The sequence below is a fragment of the Chiloscyllium plagiosum genome, unplaced genomic scaffold (assembly GCF_037043375.1).
Source record: "Chiloscyllium plagiosum isolate Xiang-an unplaced genomic scaffold, Cpla_swu_hap1 HiC_scaffold_34, whole genome shotgun sequence".
Lineage (NCBI taxonomy): Eukaryota > Metazoa > Chordata > Chondrichthyes > Orectolobiformes > Hemiscylliidae > Chiloscyllium > Chiloscyllium plagiosum.
The window spans coordinates 43,103,184-43,117,350 of NW_028270172.1; the positions used below are offsets into that span (position 1 = coordinate 43,103,184).

At 41.7% G+C, this 14,167-nt stretch overlaps 1 protein-coding gene across 1 annotated transcript in view; it reads left to right on the top strand.

Moving 5' to 3' along the window:
• The first annotated feature begins 460 nt into the window (after positions 1-460).
• The window catches only part of LOC122564356 (uncharacterized), a 68,109-nt gene continuing 54,402 nt past the window's right edge, over positions 461-14,167 (top strand). The window contains exon 1 of the mRNA XM_087978635.1: positions 461-552. The gene's annotated coding sequence lies outside the window, so the exon portion shown is untranslated. The remainder of the gene's footprint in view (positions 553-14,167) is intronic.

The window sequence follows — 14,167 nt, forward strand, 5'->3', positions numbered from 1 at the left end:
AAAGTCACTAAACTTCGACTTGCTCTTATTCAACTTCTGGCCAATGATAACACCCAGGATGTTGATAAGGGCTAATTTGGTGATAGTAATGCCACTGAATGTCAAGATGCGATGATTAAATTATCCCTCTTGGAGACTGCCATTGCAAGGCAGTTGGGGTGTGTATGCTATTTGCCACTTGTCAGCGTAAGATATTATCCAAGCCTTGATGCATTTGGGCTGGAATGATTCAGCATCTGAATGAGTTGCGAATAGTGCTGAACGTTTGCTGACAGTTACGTAATATCCCATAAGGACGACTCCGAAGGGTAAATAGTTCAGTTTATTGTTTGACACGAGGTGGTTCATTTTTAATAAACTGAACTATTACTGGCCAATGCTAATGCTGTGGGGATCTGGTGCCACATGCAGGACAGACGAGGTAAGGCTGGCAGTTTGTTTTTTTTTCAACACAACTGATTGCAGATTTGAGAAGTGCTGAAGGAGCATTGGCGTGTGGGCTTTGTCGATGCACAGCTGCCACTGTAGCACCAGCTTTGGAGAAATCAGGAGGTAAGTTACTGGGCCAGAGAAAACAGCTTCTGAACGCTGAATGATAACCAAATCTTGGATACGATGTTTTAATTATCTGATGGCTTGTTTGAATTGAAAGAGGTGAAGTTAAATATTTCAGAAGAGCCTAAATAATGCCAGTGGACGTGCGGTATGATTAGCAGAAAAAGTTGCGGGAGGAGACGACTCAGCACGGGGAAGCTTCTCTAAATAGGCCGTTATGGGGCCTACTCTGGGATTATTATGGTTCCAGAAATAGCCACGATTCAGGACGGATTTCATATTCCACCAACATGCAGGCTGTTTGCCGAAGTCCTCCCATCGACTGAAGCACTAGGTTTCCCGCTGGATCCCGGACACAGCGAGTTCAGACGCCGCAGGCTGGAACTTAGCGCGGTCGCTGCACTCTCCCAATGGGGCGATACCCTCACCCAATGCAATCCAGGAGCGGTGTTAATACTCACGCCGTGTCTGTGTGGCTGATGTCTTCAGGCCGGAGCACTGTTCCCGCTGAAGCGAGCAGTTCCCGCAGGCAGGACAGCCCAGCACTCAGAGTGAGAGTGTGGTGTCTGTGTGGAACTGCGGCAGGGTTTCTGGGCTGAGCCTGGACTGGACTGAGAGAAAAACGGCTCGATTCCCGCTGTACATCCAAATGTGGATATCTGCAAAACGGTACAATTCTGCCCTTAATTACTCAACAAATCCAAAAATCCCTCCCAAGGGACAGTGATGTCCTGCCTCCGTGAAAAAGGAGGGAGAAGCGCCAGTGCGAGCCGGAGGGATAATGTGAATACGCGGTTTTTGAGACACATTGATTCTCGATCATGAACAGCGATGTTTGAAAGTTGAACTATTTACACAATTGAAGCTCCTGCCTAAAGCAGGAGAAAAAGTGAACTGTTCATCTTCAAACTCGAGGATTGAAGAGCAGAATTCTAGCAATACCTTTGAAACCGCGCCTTTAGCCTTTGCTTGGCGATTATAGTTTAGTTCAGGTGAGGGGGGCCCTTGAGGGCGAATTCCAAGTTGCATCTACCAGCGGTAAACAGAAAAAGTTAAGCTAACATAAATAACTGTTGCTGCGCACACAAAATTGGTCGGGTGAAGTTTTTGTCGAGTCTGAGAATAGTGGAGGGAGAGGGAAAAAATTGTCTCGTCATTAAATTATGTCCAGAGATGTGTCGGTTGGGTGGCTTGGTCATGTTAAAAAATGCCCCAAAGTGTCAAGCGATGTGTATGTTAGGTGGGTTAGCCTTGGTAAATGCGGGAATAGCGTGGGGTATGCTGTTTGGAAGGTCAGTGCAGACTCGATGGACCGAATGGCCGCTATCTGCACTGTAGAGATTCTATGATTCTGTTAAATAGCCTCCACAAGTCCCTGAAGGTTAAATTCTGGAAGTAAAATGTAAAGTCACCATAATCTGTAATGAGAGAAATGCTAGGAGAAGTTTACGCAGGGTCACTGTGCTTTCGGCAAGGGAAGCGATTGAGAAGGAGAGTCCTTCAAGAGTTGAGGCGCGAGGCAAATCAGTCATATTGAAAGGCACAACAAGCTCGAATGGCCGAATGGCTCAGTTCTGCTCGTATTTCTTCGGTTATGGCCAGATCTTAAAATGACAAGCCTTCACGTACCCACTATCAGTGACTGGCTCTGGTTTCAGAATATGCAGGATAAATGTCTGCCATTTTTAACCATTCTAAATCAATAACAAAATCGATAGAAATTATATGAGCAAACACAGGAGGATATCTTGCACAAAATTACGTAAAAATCAAAATACTGCAAATGCTGGAAATCCAAAACAAATACAGATGACAGAGAAACTCAGCTAGTCTGGCAGTATCTGTTGAGAGAAATAAATAAATAATTGACGTTGAATCTGATATGACTGCTCTTCGGAACTGGAGGGATTACACCTTAACTTTGTGTAGACAAATTTTCCATTCCTCAGGAAAGCTCAGCTCAATGCTGGGGTCACTAAACATTTAATACATCACTGATTATCTTATTCTTCATCTATAAAGTTTATAGGATGTTAATTTGATGCATTTTAAAATATCTGTTAGCTTTTCATCTTGCTAAAGTAAATTATTGTCGATTATTGGAAATAAGACTCTAAGATCTGGGAACAGAATTAAGCCATTGAGTCTGTTCCACCAGTCAATCTCAGCTGATATATTTCTTGACCTCATTCTCCTACCTTGTCCCCATAACTCCTGACCCCCTTAGAAATCAAGAATCTCTCTGTCTTAAATACACTTAATGACTTGGTCTCTGTGGCCCTCTATGTCAATGAATTCTACAGATTAATGACCTTCAGGCAGAAGAAGTTTAGTTTGAAAGGGTTGTCTCTTCACTCTGAGAATGTGGTCCTAGGTCTCTCCTACTGCAGGAAATATCTTCTCTATGTCTATCCAGGCCTCTCCAAAATAAATTTCAACAAGATTCACCCTCATTCATCTAAGCTCCATTGCGTACAGACCCAGATGTTCAACTGCTCCTCATATGGTAAGCATGCATTTCTGTGATAATTCTTGCAAACCATTCTTGCACCCTCTCCAATCACCAGCACATTTTTTAAATATATGGGGCCCAAAACTGCTCACAGAATATTCCAGATGTGGTGTGACTTGAGCCTTATACAGCCTCAGCAGTATATCTCTGCTCTTCTATTCTGGAATTGGTAGGAAGAAACCAGCAGCAATGGTACAAGAAAATTATATTTTTTAAAAAGTCTGGAGGCATAAATAGGAGCATGGAACCATCGACCTCTATTTTTGTCTGGAAATAAAGTGGTTATAATCTGGAATTGTTGATCTCAGTGGAAGTTGAGGTGCTGTCCCCCAACTTGTGTTGAACTAATGTAGGTGATATTAGTTCTAAAATAAAAATAAAACCTTAGTTGATCATGGAATCATACAGCACAGAAACTTGAACCTACCCACTAGACAGTCCATGAGAAACCAGCAAGTAGTGTCCAGAGGTCCTGCTCACCAGTTGGTTTTCCATTCTTGATTGTGGTGTGGGCAATGGATCCTTGGAGGAATGCAGCAAAAGCCAAGCTGTACTGGAGTGGAGGAAGAACAGTAGTACTGTTACAGGATTCTTTAGTTCCTGAAATAGACAGGTGTCTCTGTGGCTGTCAGTGTGACTCCAGAATGGTTTGATGCATTCCTGATGATAACAGTTATGGCAAACGTGGTGCCACTGTTTAAGAAGGGCGGTAAAGACAAGCCAGGGAACTATAGACCGGTGAGCCTGACCTCGGTGGTGGGCAAGTTGTTGGAGGGAATCCTGAGGGACAGGGTGTACATGTATTAGGAAAGCCAAGGACTGATTCGGGATAGTCAACATGGCTTTGTGCGTGAGAAATCATGTATCACCAACTTGATTGAGTTTTTTGAAGAAGTAACAAAGAAGATTGACGAGGGCAGAGCAGTAGATGTGATCTATATGGACTTCAGTAAGGCGTTCGACAAGGTTCCCCATGGGAGACTGATTAGCAAGGTTAGATCTCATGGAATACAGGGAGAACTAGCCATTTGGATACAGAACTGGCTCAAAGGTAGAAGACAGAGGGTGGTGGTGGAGGGTTGTTTTTCAGACTGGAGGCCTGTGACCAGTGGAGCGGCACAAGGATTGGTGCTGGGCCCTCTACTTTTTGTCATTTACATAAACGATTTGGATGCTAGCATAAGAGGGACAGTTAATAAGTTTGCAGATGACACCAAAATTGGAGGTGTAGTGGACAGCGAAGAGGGTTACCTCAGATTACAACAGGATCTGGACCAGATGGGCCAATGGGCTGAGAAGTGGCAGATGGAGTTTAATTCAGATAAATGCAAGGTGCTGCATTTTGGGAAAGCAAATCTTAGCAGGACTTATATACTTAATGGTAAGGTCCTAAGGGGCATTGCTGAACAAAGAGACCTTGGAGTTCAGGTTCATAGCTCCTTGAAAGTGGAGTCGCAGGTAGATAGGATAGTGAAGAATGCGATTGGTATGCTTCCCTTTATTGGTCAGACTATTGAGTACAGGAGTTGGGAGGTCATGTTGCGGCTGTACAGGACATTGGTTAGGCCACTGTTGGAATATTTCATCCAATTCTGGTCTCCTTCCTATTGCAAAGATGTTGTGAAACATGAAAGGGTTCAGAAAAGATTTACAAGGATGTTGCCAGGGTTGGAGGATTTGAGCTACAGGGAGAGGCTGAACATACTGGGGCTGTTTTCCCTGGAGCGTCGGAGGCTGAGGGGTGACCTTATAGAGGTTTACAAAATTATGAGGGGCATGAATAGGATAAATAGACAAAGTCTTTTCCCTGAGGTCGGGGAGCCAAGAACTAGAGGGCATATGTTTAGGGTGAGAGGGGAAAGATATAAAAGAGACCTAAGGGACAACATTTTCACGCAGAGGGTGGTACATGTATGGAATGAGCTGCCAGAGGAGGTGGTGGAGGCTGGTACAATTGCAACATTTAAGAGGCATTTGGATGGGTATATGAATAGGAAGGGTTTGGAGGATATAGGCCGGGCGCTGGCAGGTGGGACTAGATTGGGTTGGGATATCTGGTCAGCATGGACCGAAGGGTCTGTTTCCATGCTATAAATCTCTATGACTCTATGTCACAGAACAGCTGCAGGACATTGTTCACCCTACCTCAGAACAGCCAGAGTTCATAGTACTAACATACATTGATAAGGATAAGGTGATCCTGGAATTGAATTTAGGAAATTAGCAAGCAGAACCTGTGAAGTCGTCATCTCCAGATTACTCCCAATACCACTTATAAATAAGTTCAGAATTAGGAAGATATGGCAGATAAATAAATGGCTGGAAAAGTGCAAGATGGAGAGCTTTAGATTCCTGAAACACAGGGTCTAGCTCTAGGGGAAGGTGACACATGTAGAAGCTGGACAGGCAGACACAGCGAACGACACACGCGCAGAGGGAATACTTTGCTGGTATTGTTGAAGAAGATTTAAGTTCACTCTGCTATGGCTTGCGAGCAAGCAGAGAATATTAAAACATGATATTAAAAAAAGGTGCAGACATGCTGGGAAAGGCATATAACATTTTCAAATGTGGATGTAGGTTTGCTCATTGAGTTAGAAGGTTCATTTCCAGATGTTTCATCACCATACTAGATAACATCTTCAGTGGGCCTCCGGGTGATGCACTGCTGATAATTCCTGCTTTCTATTTATATATTTGGGCTTCTTTGGGTTTTCAAAACTCCCTAATATTACGAGAGATTGGTAAATTAATAAGTGGAGTCAGTAGTGGAGAAAGTAATTAAGTCTAAAAATTGGGGATACACTTCAATGTATGCGAATGATTGGTGAGTTACAGACACGTATTGCTTTCTGTGGTTATGATGTGGTGGTGGTAACACAGGCCTGGCCGAACACAGGGTAGATCTGCGTTTTAAATATTTCTAGTCACAAGGTGTTTAGAAATGCTATGAAAGAAAGAAAAGGAGAAAGGGTAGCGATTGTGGTATGAGTTTGATGAAAGGATGTTTTAGAGGGTTCAAGGACAGAATTGCTTTGACTAGAGCTAAGGAATAAAAATGGTGCAGTTATATTGCTCAGCATAATATATAGACCAGTAGATAGTAGGAAGGATGTGGAGAAACAAAACATGCAAGCAAAGTATAGTGAGGTCTAAACAGTATAGTTATATTTGGGACTTTAATTACCTGGGTGTCAACTCCATAGTGGTAGATTAGAGGAACAGTAAAGGACAAGCATTCCTTGTTTATATTCAGGACAGTGTCCTACAGGAGTATGTATTCAATCTAACAAGAGGTCATTGCTTGACTTGGTTCTTGGGAATGAGGTTGGACAAGTGGATCAAGTGACAATTGGGGAGTATTTAGGAATGGGTGATTATTGTAGCATAATAGTTTAGGATAGAGAAAAAGATTATGTAGGTCAGTGAAGAGTTCGGATGAGAATGGAGTTTTGTTGGATAGACAGAAACTAAGGTTGGAAGAAAAATAGTGGTTCAATAATGAGTGACTTTCAAAGAGGTAATGGTTTGGTCACATACACTCGCAAAGGGGAACATTGAACAAAATTCCAGTTTTCCATGTTTAATAAATAAGAGAGAAAGTCAGTCAAAGAAACTAAGTGCCTAATGGTAAGTGTCAGTTAGTAAATGCAGTTGAGAACCAAGCTAAATATCGAGGATGTAGAAGGGAGGCAAGACAGCAAATGAGAAACAAGGAGGGATTATAAAAAATGACTGGCAGTTAATATAAAGAGGAATCCCAATGTCTTTTATAACACACCTACAGTAAAACAAGTGATTAAAAAAAGTAGGGCGAATTAAGCACCAAGAGAGAGGATTTATACTTAGAGGCAGAGGTATGGTTAAAGGCATTGAAATTAATATTGTGCATCTGTCTTTATCTAACAGGCCTTGGTAATAGTGGAGGGAACTCAGTCACAAGCAAGAGTTACAATTGATAAGGAGGCAGTATTAGACAAGTTGTCTGTACTTAAGTCTAATAAGACAAGGGGACCATGTGAGGATACTGAAGAAGAGTGAGTGTGGAAATTAGAGGCATTGGCAATTATCTTTCAATCTTCTCTGGATTGGGACTTTGGTCTGGAGGGTTGTAGAATTGCAACTATTCCTCCTTTTATCAAAAAGCTCATCAACTCAGCAGTTAGAATTCTAAAAATTAACAACCCTCTCAGTAAAAATAAAAATTCTTTTCTCAGTGACGATCCCCTTAATTTTAAGATTGTGTCCCCTGGTTCTAGACATCCAAACCTGTTTCTAACCCGTCTATTCCTTTAAGTATTTCCCAAGTTTTAATGAAATCATCTCTCCGTCTTTCAAACTCTAGAGAATACAGCCCAGTTTGCCCAATGTCTCTTCATTGGGTACTCCTGCCATCCTGGGGACCTTGATGTACTCCCATTATGACAATATCTTTCCAGACTTAAGGAGACTAAAAATACACACAGTACTCCACATATGATGTAACCAAACATTTGTGTACAATTGAAGCAAGACTTCACTATTCCTCTCCTCAAATCCTCTTGCAATACAAGCCTAATATCCCATTTGCCTTCCTAATAGCTTGCTGAATCTGCATGTTAGGCTTTAGTGACATATTAGCAAGGACACCTAGATCTTTGTACATCTACACTTCCCAATTGCTAACCATTTAAAATAAATACTCTACACACCTGTTTCTCTTACAAAAGTGGACAACGTAATCTTTTTCCATATTATGTTCTATCTACCATGTCCTTGCTTGTTCACTAACATTGTCCAAATCCTCCTGAAGCCACTTTATATTTTCTTTGCACATCACTGCTTAGCTTTATATCATTCATAATTTTAAAGTCTTACACTTGGTTCCCACATCAAAGTCACTGATATAGATAGTAAGCAGCTTGGACCCAACTATTGATCCAACTATTGCAGTACTGCACAAGTCATAGCATTTATTCCTACTGTTAGCTAAGCATCAATCCATGCCAGTGTATTACCTCCTCCTACCCCTAGTGATTTAGTTTTTCTAACTCAATTCCTGTTTAGTTCAGAAGACTTCCAGAACTTTACGAAAATTTAAATATGCTACCACTGTGAGCTTTACTTCAATTTTGTTAGTCATGTCTTCAAAAAACTCCAATAATCTTAAACACAATTTCCCATTTGCAAATCCATGCTGACCAGTCAGATCACTAATTAACCAGATTTGTCCATTCTTTAAAATGGACTCTAGCATTCTCCCAACTCTAATGCAAAATTAACAGTCACATAGTTTATGTTTCTCTCTCTCTCACTCCCTTCTTAAATAGTAGGGTGAAATTTGCTGCTTCTAATCCATAGGAATCATTGAGAATTGATAGAATGTTTGAAAACAAGCACAAGTGCATTTATTATTTCTATACTCATTTCTTTCAGAATGATTGAAATGAAAACTCAGCTCCTGGGGATTTATCAACCCTGTTTATTTCCCCAGCATAGTCTTCTTGCACAAGTAAATTTCCTTTAACTTCTCATTCTCCCTAACCACTTGGATTTCTGGTTCTAGAGATTTCTGATATCTTCCTCAGTGAAAAACAAAGTCATCTTCGAGCTTCTCTGCCATTTCTCTAATCCCTATGATAAATGCTTCAATTCTGCCTGTATTGGACCTATATTTGTTTAGACAAAATGAATTAAAATTGTTGTATGCTGTTTTTTTTTAATTGAACTTAAAGTAAAACACTGTACAAAATAACCAAGGATAAATCAGTGGGCTAATAATCCAAAAGAGAGATTACACAGAACTAGAAAATGGAAGTCAGTTGAAGTGGAAAGACTACTGAATGTTAAGTGCAGTTATTTGCTGTTTCTCTTGTCAGGATTCATTCCCGGTCTACTAAAATACTGGACTTAGCACCTCACTGTAAATTTTCAAGCTGGACACAATGAACCTTACTAATCTTTTACCAAGCTTCAGCTGTAAAAATGTGAATAATTCAAAGTGAACAACATATGACTGAAGTTTTACATATTAACAACTCCTCCACACCTGTCCTGTAGTTCATTGGTACGCAAATGGTTTTGTTGGTGGAATTAATTATCATAGACACCACCTCCCCAACATCTAAATTATAGAATTTCAAAATATGATGCAAAAATGCTGCTTTTAAACAGTGTTTAATTAAGTTTTCAAGAATATTTAGAGTAGCAAGTTGAATATTTCAATGATATTTACAGTGATGGCACATCAAATAATTCCAGGACAAAAGATTAATTTATTTTCCAAGAGTGTACTTGAAGCCATAAAAAGCTTTTAAAGGGGGATTCAAGATGGTGGTGACACAGTAGGTCTGCTTTGCTGAGCTCTGCACCAGACCCCAAACTGGGGCACTCACCTTCCCTTCACTATCCAATTTGTTGAAAATAGCTCTTTCCTGACTGTTGGAACTACTTAGCACCAGTTCTGAACAGTTTGGTACAGTTTAAAAAATGACTAAGGGGAAAGGAGCACGGGGCTCGCATCAGGCAGGGACCCCCTTCCCCCCAACAACAATGGATGCACCTGTGGCCACAGCGTCGGCCTCCGCGGCCACCCCAGAGGACTCACCTGAGAGCGAAGCCTGATCTCGCAAATTTCCAAGAGAAGGTCGACTCGTCGATGGAAGAGACCTAGACCAGGCTTGAATTGATCTCGGTCATGCTTCAAAGGTATGACCTGGAGATCCAGCGTCGGGGCGGGGATGCAGAGCAACAGGCCGCAGCTTCTGAGACTGCAGCCAAATCCTCAGAGGGCTAGGTTCAGGCCCTGGATCATCGAGGGCCTTGGAGGAGCAGGTCAATGACCTTGAAAATCGAGGTCATTGGAAGAACATCCAGTTGCTGGGGCTTCCTGAATGGGAGGAAGAAGGCCAGCTTGTCAGCTTTCTGGAGCAATGGCTCCCACGGTTTCTAAGGCTGGAGGTCAAGGTTGGCCGGCTGCGGGTCGAGCAGGCCCACTGGGTCGAAGTGCGCAGGCCTGGCTCGGACAGCGCCCCCACTGGTCCTAGTGCAACTGCTGCATTATAGAGACTATCAGATGATGCTAGAAGCCTCTAGAAGGATCCCCATGCTACGGTCTATAAAGGATCATGAATCATGCTTTTTTAGGACTTTTCCTGTTTGCGATTCGCCTTTGATGAGGTAAATGCTGAGGGACCTGAATATCCAGTACGCCATTAGATATCCGGCAATATTGCGTTTCAGCCACGGAGGGTCCATGTTCAACTTTGATTCACCAGAAAAGGCAAAGAACTTCTTGGATGCTCTAAAATAGACTGATTGGCCTGAATTATATGGACAATTATTCTATTCTGCCCATTTTTTCCTATAATTTGCCTGGTTTACTTGGTTGTCAGAGGGTGATCTTGATCTTCTTTTTAATATGTCGGGGTCATAATTATCTCTGTTCCTTTTTTATCGTTCCCTTTCTCTTCTCTTCCCCTCCCCGTCCCAATATAACTGCCCTGGAGGTAGGGTCAGGCAAGTATAAAATTACCCTCTACGCAGATGACATCCTTCTTTTTTTAACCCATCCAATGACATCTGTGCCCCGCCTAATACAAGTGATTAATCTATTTGTTTTGTGTTCAGGATATAAAATTAATTTCATGAAATCAGAGGCCATGCCTGTGGGGGTCTTATTATTATATCCAGCTTTGAGGATAGAACCCGTTACTCCTCCCGGTAGTCACAGGGAGGTTTTCGGTATGAAGGCATTTTTATTACCCCGGTTTTCGATCAATTATATAAAGCCACTTACAAGCAGCTGCGAGAGAAAATCAGGCAGGGCCTTCAGAGTTGGGAAGGTCTTCTGATATCTTGGTTGGGCAGGATAGCTCTGGTTACAATGAATGTTCTTCCTCGCTTATTACAGTCCCACGAGAATGCTCCCTTTGCTGCCAAGGCAAGCACTGCACAGGCTTTACAGCTGGCTTGGATCTTTTATTTGGCATCATAGGCGGCCTTTTGTCAAGCTGGATAAATTGTAGCTTCCACAAGATTTTCCGGACTTTAGGAAGTACCAATTGAGTTCCTTGTTATCTTATGTGGGTGAATGGGCCTGGCGCGATCCGCGATCAGTTTGGCTTGATGTTGAGTCCTCCCACACAAAATGCTCCTCGTTAATTTGTTGTTTATGGACAAGGTGGGAACTGTTACTGCAACAACCTGATTGTCCTGAACACAGTTAAAGCATGGAAAGGGCAATTTACAATAGTGGGAATGTCGGGATTCCAACTGGGTTTGATGCACTCTGGCTTTAAGCTCTAAGAGTCCAGAGGAATCTCTGTTTGGGAGATCTATTTGATGGGGAGGTCATGATGTCCTTTGAACAGCTGAGTCAGAAGTTCGAGCTACTTAGGAAGGATCCCTTTCATTAATTCCAGTTTAGAGATTTTGGATAAAAAAAGACTACATTAATGGTTAATCCCTACAAATCGGACATGGAGAGGAGAGTGCTCCGGCCATTGGGTGCCCTCTCGGTTAGCACTCTCTATCACTTGTTAGGTAGTAATGTTTCGAAGGACAGTGAACTGCTATATAAAATCTGTACTCAAGATTTAGGGGTGGAAATCTCGTCAGAGATGTGGGAGGATATCTGAGAAAATGTTAGGAAGATCTCAATTTGTAATAGGACCCAGGCTATTCAACTGAAGGTACTCCATGCTCATCTGGCACCAGAACAGCTTGCAAAGTTCAAGACAGGAGTGTCCCCAATATGCCCCAAGTGCAAAATGGAGGTTGGTTCTCTTACTCACTGCTTGTGGTCATGCCACAAAATCCGCAGGTGTTAGGATGACATAGTGAGTGCTTTAGTAAAGGTTTTAGGAACTGAGGTTAGCTTGGATCCGGTATCCCTCCTTTTGGGTCACAGGCGTAGGATAGTCATGGAACACATACCTCTGGACTTCCTTACAAGTACGGTGCATCAGAATACAGAATTGTTTCACAGAACATGGCTGTCCTTTTTGAATTATAATGTAAATATATCGGCTATATTATTCAGGGCCTTTGTTTAGCCGTGAGGATTGTGTCTGTCGGTTTGGGGGGCCCTGGGAGGAAGAATCCTGGACAAATACATGTCTAGTCACTATTGCTCCCAGTGATGGGGAGCTACGATGAGATTGTGCTGAGTGCAGTAATTTAATTGAATATCGTCTAAGTTACCTCGTTATAACTTGGTTTAATTTTATTTTGTCTATTTATTTTTTCTTCTTTCTCTTTGGTTATTTATTGAACTGTAGTTTTTATAGGGTTTTTTGTGTTTCTGTAGTCTATGGAGTAGAGTAGTAGTTTGTTTTCTATTATTGCTATTATATTGTAAAGTTGTCATACAATTTTTATTGTTTTTTTAATTTTGCAAAAAACCTAAAATCTTTTATTCAATAAAACATTTATATAAAAACTTTTTAAAAAAGGAAAATACATCCTCAAATTCTAGTACATTCTAACAACTGCTGATAACGTAATCATAGATTGTGCCAATGGCACATTTACAATCAACTCAGATCACATCTAGTCAAAGTTTTGAAGAAATTGGTTTAGGTACAGTGTTCCAATTCAGGAAATCCTGAGACTGAGATTATACTAGATTTTGGATTTGCAGGTTTTTAAGGGAGAAAAATACTCATAGGAGATAAATGAGTGGAAATGAATAGGTTTTTCTGTACGAAAATGAGGATATGTAAGAATGAAGTAATGCTTGAAAATATTTAATTTTTCTTTCTTGCATTACTGAGCAAGGATCTGGCAGATTGATCCTACGTGAACTCCATTTGACTTAAAATGTGCAAGGTAAAAAACAGATTTATGAAGCAGATGACTAATCTGGTGCATTACCGTGCAAATGCAGTATTCAGCCAAGTTACCTCACCAAGTCACCTTACTCATTTACTCAACAATTAAAATTGAGACATGGCAGCTAATAAAATTGTTACATGTACAGTACTCAAGTACAGTGAAAGGTTTTACAATGTTGCACTTAAGATGGCGCCATAAGAAGCAAGTACCACGGTATTGTGCGAAAGAAGAATTAAACACAAAAGTTCAGGTTGTAAATTTGATCACTGAGCTGGCAGGTTTGTTTCAGACATTTTGTCGGCCATGCTAGGTAACATCATCAGTGAGCCTCTAGTGAAGCGCTGGTGTTCTGTCCTACTTCCTATTTGTGTCTTGGTCTCTTAAGGTGAGTGATATCATTTCCAGTTCTTTTCTTCAGAGTTGGTAAATGGGGTCCAAATCAATGTGTTTATTGATGGAGATCCGGTTTGAATGTCAGGCCTCTAGGAATTCCCATGTGTGTTCCTGTTTAGCCTGTCCTAGGATGGATGTGTTGTCCCAGTCGAAGTGGTGTCCTTCTTTGTCAGTATGTAAGGATACTAGTGATAATGGGTGGCTAGTTGGTACTCACGTATCCAGGTGGCCAGTTTTCTGCCTGTTTGTCAGATGTAGTGTTTGATACAGTCCTTGCAGGGTTTTTTGTAAATGATATTCATTTTGCTGGTTGTTGGTATAGGGTCCCTTTTAGGTTCATCAGTGGCTGTTTCAGTGTGTTGATAAGTTTGTGGGCTACCATGATGCTAAAGGGGTCAGAGTAGTTTGGTAGACATCCTGAACCTCAACCTGAGCTACAAATCTTCTCAAAAATCACAAAAAGAAAAATAGTTGTATTACTTTCAAGAAATAAGGTATAGTTAAAAGGATAGTCACTACAGTCCTATAAATGAATTACAAATGAACATTACATCGCAATAGCTGAGGACAGGGGCTTCCACACGTGATCTGACTGTCCGTGCCAGACCCCAGTCTGCTCTGCACTGGCTGTTATCTCCTCCAAGTTAAGTTTTCTCTGGGACTCGATTCCCTGCACCAGCCAATGCTCCAGGACTCTCTTCCCTCGCCTGGCCTCCGCCTGAGACTGCTTCCTCTCGCCTGGCGTCCGATCCGGGACTTGCTTCCCCTCGCCTGGCCTCCGCTCCAGAATTTGCCTCTGGGCCTCACTAGCTCCTCCATTCCCCTCTGGGTAAGTTGAAGTCATTAGTTAAACAAAAAAAGCAGGAAGGAGGGAAAGGAAAAAAGAAGAGG